The sequence below is a fragment of the Netta rufina genome, assembly GCF_964035555.1.
Source record: "Netta rufina genome assembly, chromosome: 2".
NCBI lineage: Eukaryota > Metazoa > Chordata > Aves > Anseriformes > Anatidae > Netta > Netta rufina.
This window is the reverse complement of record NC_140124.1, coordinates 128,117,266-128,131,135: the sequence shown is the minus strand read 5'-3', so window position 1 is coordinate 128,131,135 and position 13,870 is coordinate 128,117,266.

The following is a 13,870-nucleotide window of genomic DNA, read 5'->3' as shown; positions in this document are numbered from 1 at the left end:
GGTTTGCTATTCTTATAAAGTCCAAAGCAATGATGCAATTGTTATGCTCTGTGAAAAAAAAAAAATGTTTGTTTGTTTGCCTTCCTGAAATTTCTCATTACAATATGGGATATAAATATATAGTATAAATTCTTTTAGATTAAAATTTCTAATCCTAAATCCTGCATTTTCATGGGAAAATACAGAGTATTTAAAAAATAAAATTTGATGAAGGAATGAAAAACCAAACCAAAACAAAAAGTAACTTGGTGCCTGTATTAACAGAGGACTAAATGCAATGGTTTAATCTTATGTCCCTATGCACTTTGAGGACTTTGTTTCAAGTTGTGGTTTAACCCTGACATGCAGCATCTTGCTCACCCTCCCAAACTGGGACACATGAGAGAATCAGAAAGGTAAAAGTGTGAGAACTTGTGGGTTGAGATAAAGACAGGCCAGTAGGTAAACCAAAATGTGCATGCCCAAGCAAAGCAAAACAAGGTATTAATTCTAAACAATTAACTAATTTCCTTCCACCCCTTCCAGCAAAGCAGGGCTAATCATGTATAGATGTTTCTTGGAAAGGCAAACACTATCACTTTCTGTCCATCCCCGCTCCCCCCTCCCTCCCCCAATCATTAAGCATGATGCCATGTGGCTGTGTCCACTCCCAGTTTCTTGTGCACCCTGAGAAGTGCAGAATGAGAAGCAGAAAAGTCCTTGGCTCTGTGTAAGCACGACTCTGCAACAACTGTGACACAACATTGGGGTGTTATCATAAATATTTTCATACAAAATCCAAAACACAGCATAATACAAGCCTCTATGGTGAAAATTAACTCTATCCCACCCAAACCTATGACACAAGTGTCTTAAAGAAATGTCAGAATCAGAAAAGTTTCATGCCATTTTTTTTAATGTCAAATTTCTAAAAATTTTAGCCAAAATGAAACAAAAAAAGCAGTTATAGGATCATCACAATGCTTTCAGTAAAGAAATTTCTCTTAATATTGAACCTAGACCTCCTCTGGTGCAACTTGAAGCCATTTCTTCTTGTCTTATCACTTGGTGCTTGGAAGAATAGCCCGATCCCCACTTCACTACAACTTCCTTTAAGGTAATTATAAAGTACAATAAGGTCTTCCCCGAGCCTTCATTTCTCCAAGCTAAACAACCCCAGCTCCCTCAGCTGGTCCTCATAAGACTTGTTCTCTAGACCAGCATGCTCCAGCACTTCAATGTCCTTCTTGTAATGAGGGGCCTAAAACTCAACACAGTATTCAAGGTGCAGCCTCACCAGAGCTGAGTACAGATGGGCAATCACTTACCTAGTCCTGCTTACCTTGTGGCCCTCCTACGGACTCATTCTTATATATCCATTTCCTTATTGTGCTGGTGGTCACAGACCTCAACAAATCACTTCGGGTGGGATCTCACAAGAGCAGAGCAGAAGGGGAGAATCACCACCCTCAACCTGCTGGCTACTGCTTTTGATGCAGCCCAGGATATGATTGGCTTTCTGGTCTGCAAGCACACATTGCTGGCTCAAGTTTAGCTTCTCATCATCCTGGTCCTTCTCATCATGGCTGCTCTTAATCCATTCACTACCTAGCCTGTATTTGTACTTGGGATTGCTCCATTCCAGATGCAAGATCTTGCACTTGGCCTTGTTGAACCTCATGAGATTCATGAGGCTCACTCCTCAAACCTGTTGAGGTTCCTGTGGATGGCATCCCTTCCCCCTAGTATGTTGACCAAACCACACAGCTTGGTGTCATCGGCAAACTTGCTGAGAGTGCACTCAGTCTCATTGCCCATGTCACCAACAAAGACGTTAAATCCCAATGCTGACCCCTGAGGAGAACCACTCATTACTGATCTCCACTTGAACATTGAGCTGTGGATTGTAACTCTAAATGGAACCATCCTGCCAATTCCTTCCCCGCCAAGTGGTCCATCCATCAAATCCATATCTTTCTAATCTTATCGCACTCTACAAGTACATAAAAGGAGGCTGTAGTGAGGTGGGGGTTGGTCTATTCTCCCACGTGCCTGCTGACAGGACGAGGGGGAATGGGCTAAAGTTGCACCACGGGAGGTTTAGGTTGGATATTAGGAAGTATTTCTTTACAGAAAGGCATACTTTAGGCATTGGAATAGACTGCCCAGGGAAGTGGTTCAGTCACCACCCCTGGAGGTCTTTAAAAGATGTTTAGATTTAAAGCTTAGTGATATGGTTTAGTGGAGGACTTGTTATTGATAGGTCAGAGGTTGAACTTGGTGGTCTTGGAGGTCTTTTCCAACCTAGATGATTCTGTGATTCTGTAATTTAGAAGCAAGAATACCATGGGGGACAGTGTCAAATGCTTTGCACAGGTCCAGGTAGATGATGTCATTTGTTCTTCCTCTATCCATCAGTGCTGTAACTCCATCATAGAAGGCCACCAGATTTGTCAGGCATGATCTGACATGTCTGATGCATTAGGAATCTACAGTGCTAGAATCATAATTATCAGTGCAATAGATGTCCCTATTTCACTGGTGAGATTTTTAAATGAGGGTGGTCATAATGTAGGCATCTTCATCTTATAATGTGATTCTGGACTCTCTTCATAGTGATTGAGGAGTTAATCAATATAGACAATGGAATGTTGAGAATGAGTCATCTTATTTTTAAAATGATTTAAATTGATCAGATTTTTTTAGAGGATTTTCTCACTGCATCCCTAATAACTATAGAGGGAGATGTGGAAATACTTGCAATTGAAAAAAAAATGCAATTCCACATATTAAAAATGATTTTTCAACAAAAAAAAGGCCTCATTTTTTTTTTTAATTTATTTTATTTATTAATTTATTAATTTTTCTAAATGTGTGGTTGAAGTGTTCCCAAATAGGCATAGAAAGTTTGCAATAATTTCCCTCTAACTCTTTCCATCCTCTATAGGAAATTTCTTCCTGTGGACCCATTCTTGCATTCTCATACTACATTTCATTATGACACTGAAGGTCATTCAATTATCTGGTTCATTTCAGCACTTTTTTGATGTTGGACAGAATTTGTAGAAACACACTATGAAGTAATCCATTTTTACCTGTCACAAGAGCATTATAGAGTCTGCTTATATTAACTCTGTTTATATGTTTATATATGATTATTATAAAGTCTGTTTATAGTTTAATATTAAAGATAAGAATACACAGAAACAACTATTTCAATTACTCAACCAAAAGAATATGCAGTCTAGCTTTATGTTATATATATTCAGAATTACGTGTTTATATGTATCTTATGAGAAATAATGGAGAGGATTGATACTTCTTACCAACATAAATTGTTCTTTTCAGTGTTGAATTTTGACAAGGTATATTATATTATATTCATCAGGGATATCTTCATAAATGTTGCAGACAAAAAGTACACTTGGAAATTAAAAGTGTTGATATGGCAGGCTTGAAAATTCTGAGGAAAAGGTCATGAAGCATAAGAACATATACATATGTCTCCTATCTACAAAGTTCAGTTTTGCATTGTACATCATTAACAGGTCTAAACATTGGACTATGTTTTAACAGATTACTTCTTAAATATATGGTTATTTGTGCTAATTCAACAGGATGTAAATGTGTTGGTTTTTTTTTAAAAAAAAAAAAAAGGGTTTGTGGAGAGCTGTTGCAGAGCTCCAAATAAAAGATACAAAAGTAAGCAGAGAACGGTAAGCAGAGAAGAGAGTTCTTATGAAAGCTTTAATTGTTTGGGGCCATAGGAAATGAAATCAGATTTAAAAAAAAAAAAAAAAAAAAGACCCAATTTTACTCATTTTACTCACTTTTGTTCTTTGATCCACTGATTAACATTTGCAATCACTAACTCACTTTCCTGATGGAGGCGACTCTTGTCAGTTCGTGCTGCTTCCAGAGACTGCCGCAAAGTTTCCAGCTGTGGATGCAGACAGATCAAAGCACATGATGGACTCCCTAGAACACACTCTATCTGGAATACTAATAATAGTCTGTACTACTTGTAAAGAATCAAGTCATTTTTCTCCACTCCTTCAAATAATCAGGGTTTCCTTGTACATGCTATTAATTGATTCAATATGCTAGAAGGAATGTCTGCACTTTTCCCACGCCTTACATTTACCCGTTTATTATAATATACACTAGTCTACCTCCAGAGGTTGTTTTAATTGAAATCAGATTTATTTAATAAAAATTGAATTATTATAACTTGCTATGTTTCAGTTTAAATATTCTGTTCTTTCCACTTTTTGTTTATTATTATTATTATTATTATTATTATTATTATTACTGTGTATTTCTTTAAGAATACTTATCTGGTCATGGCTTGTTGCATTTAAGATACAAAAATGTAAAAGGCATTGAGTTATTTTAGTGTTTTAAATATAACAAATATATATATATTAAAAAAAAAAAAAAATTCTGGGGGACTGAGTAACTTAAAATTTGTGAGCTGAATGGCAAACCTTTCACATTTGTATCTCCAGTTGGCATTAAATTCAAGTAAACATTGGTGAAAATCTGCTAACATCCAATAGTTGAGGTCTAGGTAAAATGATATATTTTTTTATTATTTTTATTATTATTTTTTTAATTTTAAAATGATTTGGTGGCCTTTTAGAAAGAGACAGTTTATGTTACAAAAAACATCACAATGGGTTTTCTCCTGGCAGATTCTTTAAATGGGCTAAAGATTGCTTTTGTCAATAGACCCTTCCTTACCTAACTGCCAGAAGTACAAGTAATGCAAATTCAGAATAATTCAAAACAATGTGCAATTAAACTTTTAGAAAACTCCAATAATCCAATTTAAATCCAATTTAGAAATCTGTAACAGTAATGAAATTCTTAGTGGAGAAACCTTTTGTTCAGCAGAGGATAATTAAAGCTTACATGAAAAAGAAACAAGTAAGAACAGAATGTATTGGTCTTAAATCCAGTTAGCCAAATAAAAGAATGTTATAATACAAAACCATATGTAGATTTTTAAGAACAATGCATTTATTCATGTTTTTCAAATGAGAACATATACTTAAAATTATTACTTCCTTCAATAACATTTTATCATTGTTAAAACCAAGAAAAAATATCTTTAAAGAAGCATGATTTTTTGAATGCAGTTCAAAATCGTGGTCTCATGTCAATGACATTTAAAACTTCTGAGTGCCATAAATCTACTATGCATAAAAGCATCTTGTAGTATTAATATGAATAATAAATAAATAATAGAAGAGACAATATATACCTAATTAAAATGAAAACAAAATAATATCCTCTTACTGTTGGTAGAGTCATCTGTTATACATATATAATTATATATATACGTGTTATATAATAGATTAATGCTGCAAAAGCAATTCACTTTTTAAAAAGATTTTTAAAACATTATCATGTATTATTAAACCACACAAAGTTTATTTTTTATTGCTTCAGTAACTATGTGAAATTAGATAAGAAGGTTTAGTAGTTGACAAGTTATGATTACCTAATGTACTTACAAAGCAGATAAAATACGTCAAACAGTTGTTGACACAAATGGTGATCTGTAAGGTCTAGGAAGGGTTACAAATATGTTATATGTACATATACATATATATAAAAGTGACATTAATTTTGAACAAAATACCTATAAATCATTTACATCTATATTTGTATTATCAAAAAATTAAAAAAAAAATATTTCATGCTTCAGAAGTTCTGTTAAAAAAAAAAAAAGCACAAAATTATTGTGGTTTGCATAATTTTACCTTTTTTTTTAGTCATTTGAAAGGTAATCATTGACACCATTCTCCTGTTTTCTTTGCTTTCAGAAAATTTTGAGCAAAATTATAGCCCTCAGAAAAGTGAAGTTTCAATAAATGCAACTTAGGTAGATAAACCATGATATCACACGAAAGAGAGCAAATATCTTTCTATGATTTTTTATCAATTTCTAACTGCGTTACATCCCATCTGGTCTGATGTCCCTACAACAAAGACAAAAGAATGTGCAAACTCACATAGTAATTTAACGTAGCCTATTAAGAGACAAGGGGTAGTTATGAGATATTTCTCCTTCTTTCTAACAATCTTTACTGAATCATTTGGAGTGTGCACGTTAGCAGGCTGCTTAGGGATTTATCTTAGCTGTAAGTTAATTGTTAAATGTGGTCTGAGCATAAGTATATGTAATAATTAACCACCTCCATCATGTCATACTAAGAATGGTGTACTCGGTAGACTACAGAGGGCTACCAGACTAATTCAATTTCTTTGGAAGGGGGGAGCCCTAGGTAAGCATGGCATGGTGAACTGCAAGGCAACATGAAGTTGTTGGCTACTCCAGCCTACTCCTTCCTCAACCTGCATTCTCTCTGCAGATACACAGGAGGAAACCCATCATGGAGCAGGGGGCAGAGTGGCTTTGAAGGAGCAGCAGAGATGAAGAGTTATGGACTGACCACAGCCCCCATTCCCTGTTCCCCTGTGCCACTCAGGGAAAGGAGGTGGAAGAGGGTAGATGGGGGGAGGGTCTTTTTAGTTTTTTGTTGTTGTTTCTCACTGCTCTAGGTTGCTAGAAGTAGATAGTAAACTGTGTACTAAGTAATAAAAACATTTCCACATAAACCCAATACAAGTCTACATATAGTCTGAGACAGTAGAGCTCCTTTGTGCAAAATTCAAAACTTCTATTATGAGGAGCCTAACTAGTATTTTCTTTAAACACACAGACACACACAGACACACACACACACACATATATATTTTAATAATACAAGATATGTACTGCAAATGGGTGCTAAAAATGTCCTTGGTTTTCTTCTTTTATACATAAACAGATTCCTTTTCAAGTACATGAGTACATGCAAGAGACCGGTACAATTCCTTTTCAATCACCCTGTGCTGAGTCTGTTTTGCCCGTGATGATAATTTTTTATGATAATTGCCGAGTGATCTCCTTGAGCCATTTTCATTGTATTTTCTCCTCCTTTCCCTTCAAGGGGGAGCAGTTGTGGTGAAATTCAACTGCCCAGCTGAGTAAAACCACCACAAGATTCCAGTAAATGTTACTGCTTTGATTACATATAAGATTTTCTTTCCTGAACAAATAAACAAACAAACAAAAACAATACTCTTTCTTGTGCAATAATATTCATATCATTACAATGATATACTGAGTTATATATCTGCTATCCTGGTACAATTTTTCATGTTTTCCTTCATTTCAAGAAAAAATAGCTTCTCTGCAGTTATGTTTTAAATCTACTGGATAAAGACATAGCATTAATGGAAAAAAAATTTCTTATACCACAACAAGAATATGCATACAAGGAGCAAGACAAGTACTTTTATATGTTGATTTCTTTTTTTTTTTTTTTAACCTACACTTACACATGCTTTCTATACAGAAAAGCTCTGTTTCATATAATCAAATATAATTTTCCTTTTATTTGTCTATACACTATGAATTTGTAGTAAATTTTGGGTAGTTACATGATCACTAGGTGCAGTAAGAAATGTCTTAAGCCTGGTTCTATATATTAAATCACTCTTAGAATTAAGTTATAGCACTCTGGTCTATTGTTGTTTCAATCTCTTTTTTTTTTAGATTTTGCAGAGACAATTTGCAGAGTGCACTTTTCATTACTGTTTTCTCTTATACGTGAGAGGAATATATTAATCTTTATTATTTAGGGATACAAATCAGAAGAGGAGATGTAATCAACAAACACTGTGCTAGGAAACATACCCTTCAAGGCCATTGAATTTTTGAATGAAATCTCATATCACTTACCCCTAAAGGTAGAGTGTTTTGTTTTCAAAAATAGGAAGATACTGGAATTTTTAAGCATATATGTAGACTATACATTAGGCAAGTAGGCATACAGAAAATGTAATCCTGCAAATCCCTCTCTGAATCCCAGTAAGCAGTGTACCATATGGACAAGTAACATTTCCTATAATCAGTGTATTTCTTTAGATAATTGATGACCACACAGGAGAAAAGTCTTTCAGAAGCTTTAATATTGAGAATGTGTATCATGAAAGAAGAAAGACAGCAAAGAAGAATGGGCAATGACTCTCTGTTGCCTGTTTGTGTGATGTGGCCATGATAGAGAGACGCACAAGGTAACGGAGGTTCTAGAGCTATTTTTTCCACTTCTAAGACTATTTTCAATAAGACAAGAATTCTGAAATCTGTTCTTTTAAGGGCCTTCATTTTTACCTGTTATTAAATCTTCCTATATTCCTACTATTTAAAAATCAAGTGCTCTTCTGTTTTGCTAAGTTAAGAGTTCAAAATTACAAGTCAATTCTGAAAAGTTTGACCTGAAAGGACTTTTTAGAAGCTCTTTTAATTTTAAGTGTTGCATATGGGATGAAAAAATTTATAATCAATCCCAGAATTACTTTATAGGAAATGAGAAAAAAATACTTGAAGTTTGAAAAATGATTTGTAAAGAATTACATAATTTAATTAGGATTTTTGATGCATGTAATTATTTTAAAACATGAACAATATATTACTCATGTTTCATGAAGTAATTGTGGAATTAGTAATTCATTACTTACTGAAGTGTTTTTTTAAAATATCTGATTCAAATTTATCTGTTTTAAAAAGAGTGTAATAGAAGAGAAAGGAATGGAGTTGTTGGCTTAAATTCCCATACTTGTTCCTTAAAAGAAACTACGTAGTTAGATGCTGTCCTGGGGATCATGTGAAAACTATACAGCAATAGCTATGTCCTCAGGTTCTCTGCTCTCCTAGATTCACATTGGTATTGACCAAATTGACCCAATCCACTGCTCTACTGCTCTACTCTTTTTTTTTTTTTTTTTTTTTTTAGCTTCATTGGAGGCAGTAGTATGGTGGGGCACCTGTTCAACATGGCCGCCACCAAATTTCATAAGTCTTCCAACCACTGAAGTGCAGTTTCATATCACTGGTTGGAGGCCATGGAAAAAAAGACTGCATTTCATTTTGATTTTTTTTTCTAGAAATTTTTCATTGTTAAACATGAGGCAGGTTCAGAAGCTCTGAACTGTTTAATGTGACAGTTATATAATAGCCTTTGCTGAAGCACTGGAGAGGCAGTCTCTTCCTCCAGACCACCTTCTGCAGGATCCTGCCTAAAAGCCCCAAGACACCTGGATTCATCCCAAGTGATTTTCATTGCTGATCCAATGAAGTATATTGTCTTTAATAAAGACCTTTGCCCTCTTTTATGCCTTTAAACCAGCAGGGTTATGTGAAATTATCATCTAAGTTTGGTGAAGCTTAAGTTTGGAAGCTCTTGCTCACTGGACACAAATAAAAAATCTAATTTCTTGACCTTCAAACTGCCTTTTATCGTTATTTTTATTGACTTCACAGAAAAACACACAATTCTCTATGGGGAAAATATTTAATGGTGATTTATTTGATTAAAAGAAAGTTTGTTAAACTCAGGTGCTTAAGTTAGTAAATACAGTGAGAAGATGCCATGACTCCTGAATAGATATCCATCTTAACATCAGTGCCATCTCAGTGTGGTCAGCCTCCCAGTAATAGATTAAATAAATCGAGCAGGCTGGGGATTCCCTTAATTATTGAAGAGGAAACTAACACTTAGATGTACTTCTCAAATGCAAAATAAATATTGCTCTCTTCTCTTCACTAGGAAACAAGCAGAGCTAATATAACTGAAAATTGTAACATCCTTCTCAACAGGTCTCTTGTGTTTTAAGTGGAATAAACACAAGAATCAACCTACTGTTGACCCTTATTTGCTCTGGGGATTAAGGGAGTATATAGCATGCAATGCCTTATTAGTATAGTACTACTTATTCTCATTCTCCTTTTTATTTTCTGACACATGGCAAAGAAAACTTACAGAGAGAATATACTGAGGTGTATTCTTGAAATCAGACAGTAATCAAGAGGATTCAGTGTTCTGTTACTTCTTTAAGACTACCTAACGTATGCATTGGAGAGCTTTCTGGTTTTGAAAACAAGTATTAAATATGTATCCAATGTGTTTTGTATAAGAATAGATGATTTTTGAACTAAAAGTTCTCCATTATTAAAACAGACTAACATATGGATATAGTCAGCTTAAGTTCTGGTAATATCTGTTTTAATACAACAAGTTCTCCTGAAGCTTATGGGCAAAAGAGGAGGGAGAAGTAAAAGGATGAGGTCCTTCACTTTGAACTCCTGTTTCAGCTAATTTCAGTGTATGTTAAAAATAAAAATAAAATAAAATAAAATAAAATAAAATAAAATAAAATAAAATAAAATAAAATAAAATAAAATAAATAAAATAGGATGTTCTCTGCAGAAATATATAGGAAATGCCAATAATGTAGAGGAGGACCAAAGACATTTTATGGGGGAATTTTATGACACAATGAGCTCTGAGAAGTTTGGAAAAGGAACTATTATGCTACTGGTGCAAACCCATATTGTGTGATTTCCACTTAAACAGTAAAGTTTTTCTATCCTGAAATACTTTGGGGGATAAAGATGAAAATCTAGTAACAATTCAGCCATATGTCTTTAATAAAATCCAAGTTTTCCTTTGAGGTCACTAAAAGAAACAAAATTTCTAATTCATGTTTTAACAAATCCTTAATGCATCAGTAGACTCACCTTCTTACCTGAGAAAATTCCACAGCAAATTTTCTGTGTGAAAAAAAAAAAAAAAAAAAAAAAAAAAAAGGGGCTATGGGTGCACATCCCTATGAATAAACAGATGAGTAGAAAAATTAGTTTTTAGAACTTTTTGTTCCTGTTTCCTTAGCTATCTGCATGTTTATATTACACAGTCATTGTGAAAAAATAAATAAAGTAAAGTAAAGATTAGACATGTATTCTCTCTATTTCCTTTTAGTTTGTATCCTTTCTGGTCTCAGAAGTCTTGGCTTTTTGGCAGCACAGCAAACTGGCTTTAAGGTGGCAGGTTTGTCCATCCAAGCTGCCACAAGACTCCATGTTCAGAGCAGTTTGACAGGTCTAGTGCATCCATGCATCTCTCCCATGACCATTTGGTACCACTGGAATAATAATCTACATACTTTAATGCCTTTTTATTTATTTATTTATTATTATTATTATTATTATTATTATTAATGTTGTACTTGAGGCTGCTGTGTACACTAGGCTTGCTAAATTCTGTTTAGCACGGGTTTGCCCTGTGTATGGATTGGATCTGCTGAGGGTGCAAACTAGCCTGCTGAAGGTGCAAACTAACTTGCTAACCAAGCACTTTCCTACTTGCAGGAAACATATCCAAATTGCAGGCAGGCTCAGTTGTTTGCTTAGGTGACAGATCAAATACATGTACAAGCTGTATTGAATGTATTCTCAAAGTAGAGGCCATGCAATGCAGTCCATGTTGAAAAAAGTTTTAAAATACAAGTAGGAAATAAAGTGACGAAAATGTTGCTTAATATATATATATATTTTTCTAGTGACAGTTCTCAAGTGATATTAGCACAGTTAATGTAAAATCATTGTTGAAAAAATAGTTCACAACAAATATAATTGATTAGATCAAATTATGACAGAATAATATGGTGGTAGACAAATAACTTCTGAAGTAGAAAATAGCTCTTGAAAATTTATATATTTAAATTCTGATATGACCAGAGAAAAAATCATTTTTTATTAATTTTATAGGATAAATGCAACTTGCAAATTTTTTATTTATTTATTTATTTATTTATTAAGTTTTACCTCTATTTCCCTACATTTAAATAGGGACTGGGGAGAAAGCACTGTATATTTTAATTATTTCATATCTGTATCACTTTCACTGATGATATGGACTGTCTTGAAAACAATTACTATGTTAATCTGTGAAAGAAAAATCAGGACACTGAGTTTACTAATTGCTATTCTCCAGTCTATGCACATGGCAGTACACTAGCTGTTAAACACAGAAGTTAAGAAGTACATATAGTTAAACTGTCAGAATTGTTTATAAGCTCAAATGTCACATGAGTAAAATACAATAAGGAGATATTGTGTTATGTGCACCAGACTTTATGGCAAATGGTGACTCATCTTTGAATCTATTGAAGGATGAATTGTTAAGGAGCAAATAGTGGATTCATCAAAGCAGATCCTTCAAAAAACAAAGATAATACAAATCCCTTCATTGCATGGCTATGTTATGGTGATTGTTATGGTAACTCAAGTCTAAACACTCCAATAAAACTCCCTTAAAACACCATTTCAATATCTGCCCCTCATCTGACTCTGCTAGAAGCCATTTAAGCCTGTATATTTAAGGCAACATAACAAAATTTTCTGCCAGATTAGTGTGCTGAAGCAGTTTGGCACAGATTTCTGTGCCAAAGCACAGAAGCCAGGACAAGAAAAGGGTTGAAATGAATGAAAGAAAGGCTTCAACTGCAGTGGCCAGTTTTTACATTGATGCAGACTGCCACTGAATCATAGTCTTAGAGGTCTATATTATAGCCACCCTTGTTAAAATACATTTAGCCAATCTAACTCAAAATACAGTGGGACCCATTTCAACCACATGTTCCACTGCAGGAGGCTCTCTAAAGAAAACTGGAGAGGACAAGTTTTTATTATGTTATTATTAAATGCCAAAATGGGGCATAGTGCTTTCTTTTATCAGACAGCAGGGAATCAAGTTAAATGAGAAACAAAAATTCAAAATAAGAAATGCTTAAGATCAACTCTCCTTGATCAGTGAATCCTTGATCAGTGAGCAGGAATGTCTGAAGTCCAGGCTTTATTTCTAGGCTTTGCCACTGAGTATCTTTCTGGTTTGCAACAAACTCTCCAGGGTCCCTCTCTATGGAGTTTCCTTGCATCTCTTCCAAGGCCTGTTTGCCTACCCTCTGCTCTGCTCATCACAGCACATTTTCATCTCTGCCTGATCCAGCATTGTGCAATGTATATGCTGCGGACTGCACAGTGTAGTGCTTTCTCTCTGGCTCTCCTTTCAGACCATGCTGTTTCTCCATAAAGAATCATCATCTCTCCACTTCTTCCAGAGTTTGTGACATTTCCCAATCACCCCTGTAAAGGGGTAATTATTATCACAAAGGTTTATATATATAAAAATAATAATAATGATAATAATAAAAAAGATATTTTCAATGCAGAATAGCACGGTGTCAGATTGCTCAGTGGGAAGATGGCAATGTAATAAAAGTACCCCAGGTTACAGCATTTGTTTTCTCAAGGCTTTAAGATTAATTCTACTGGAAGTGGTGGTCAGGTTTGTACAAGAATGGACAATTATTATGCTTCTTACTTTCCCAAGGAAATTTGGAACAAAGTTTTAATGACCTTAAAAAGATGAATTCTTGTTACACATCAAATCTCAATTTACTCAAAGACATCTCCCAAACTATGCTTTTATATTAAAAAAATGCTATAGCCAAACTAAAATATCTCATCTACTTTATTAAAAATGACAGAAAATAGTATGCAATGGTATATTAAATAATTAATATCCACAAAACTTTCTATGCATAAATAAGTTTATGATGCAATCACAGTTGAAAATAAAATCATCCCAATTCTGATTATTGTACTTATTTGAAAATCTTTGAATACTCAGCTGTGTCTCTGCTTCACATGTGAAGCATTTAGTCATCTCACAAATACATTTATTCATCTATCTTCCTATTATTTTTCCCTCTGTCACCTACAGTTTAAAGGTGTAATTTGCTTCTATCCTAAAACCAACAAAATGCTACTGAAAAAAACTACCATTACAAAAGGCACATAGAAAAGATTCTATGAATCATAAAATATTTAAAAACATAAAAGTATACCATTTTAACAATTTAAATAAACTTATACGCATACAATACTGAATGTGAATGGATTCGAAGTGTTATTTGATTTTTATCAATAACTGTA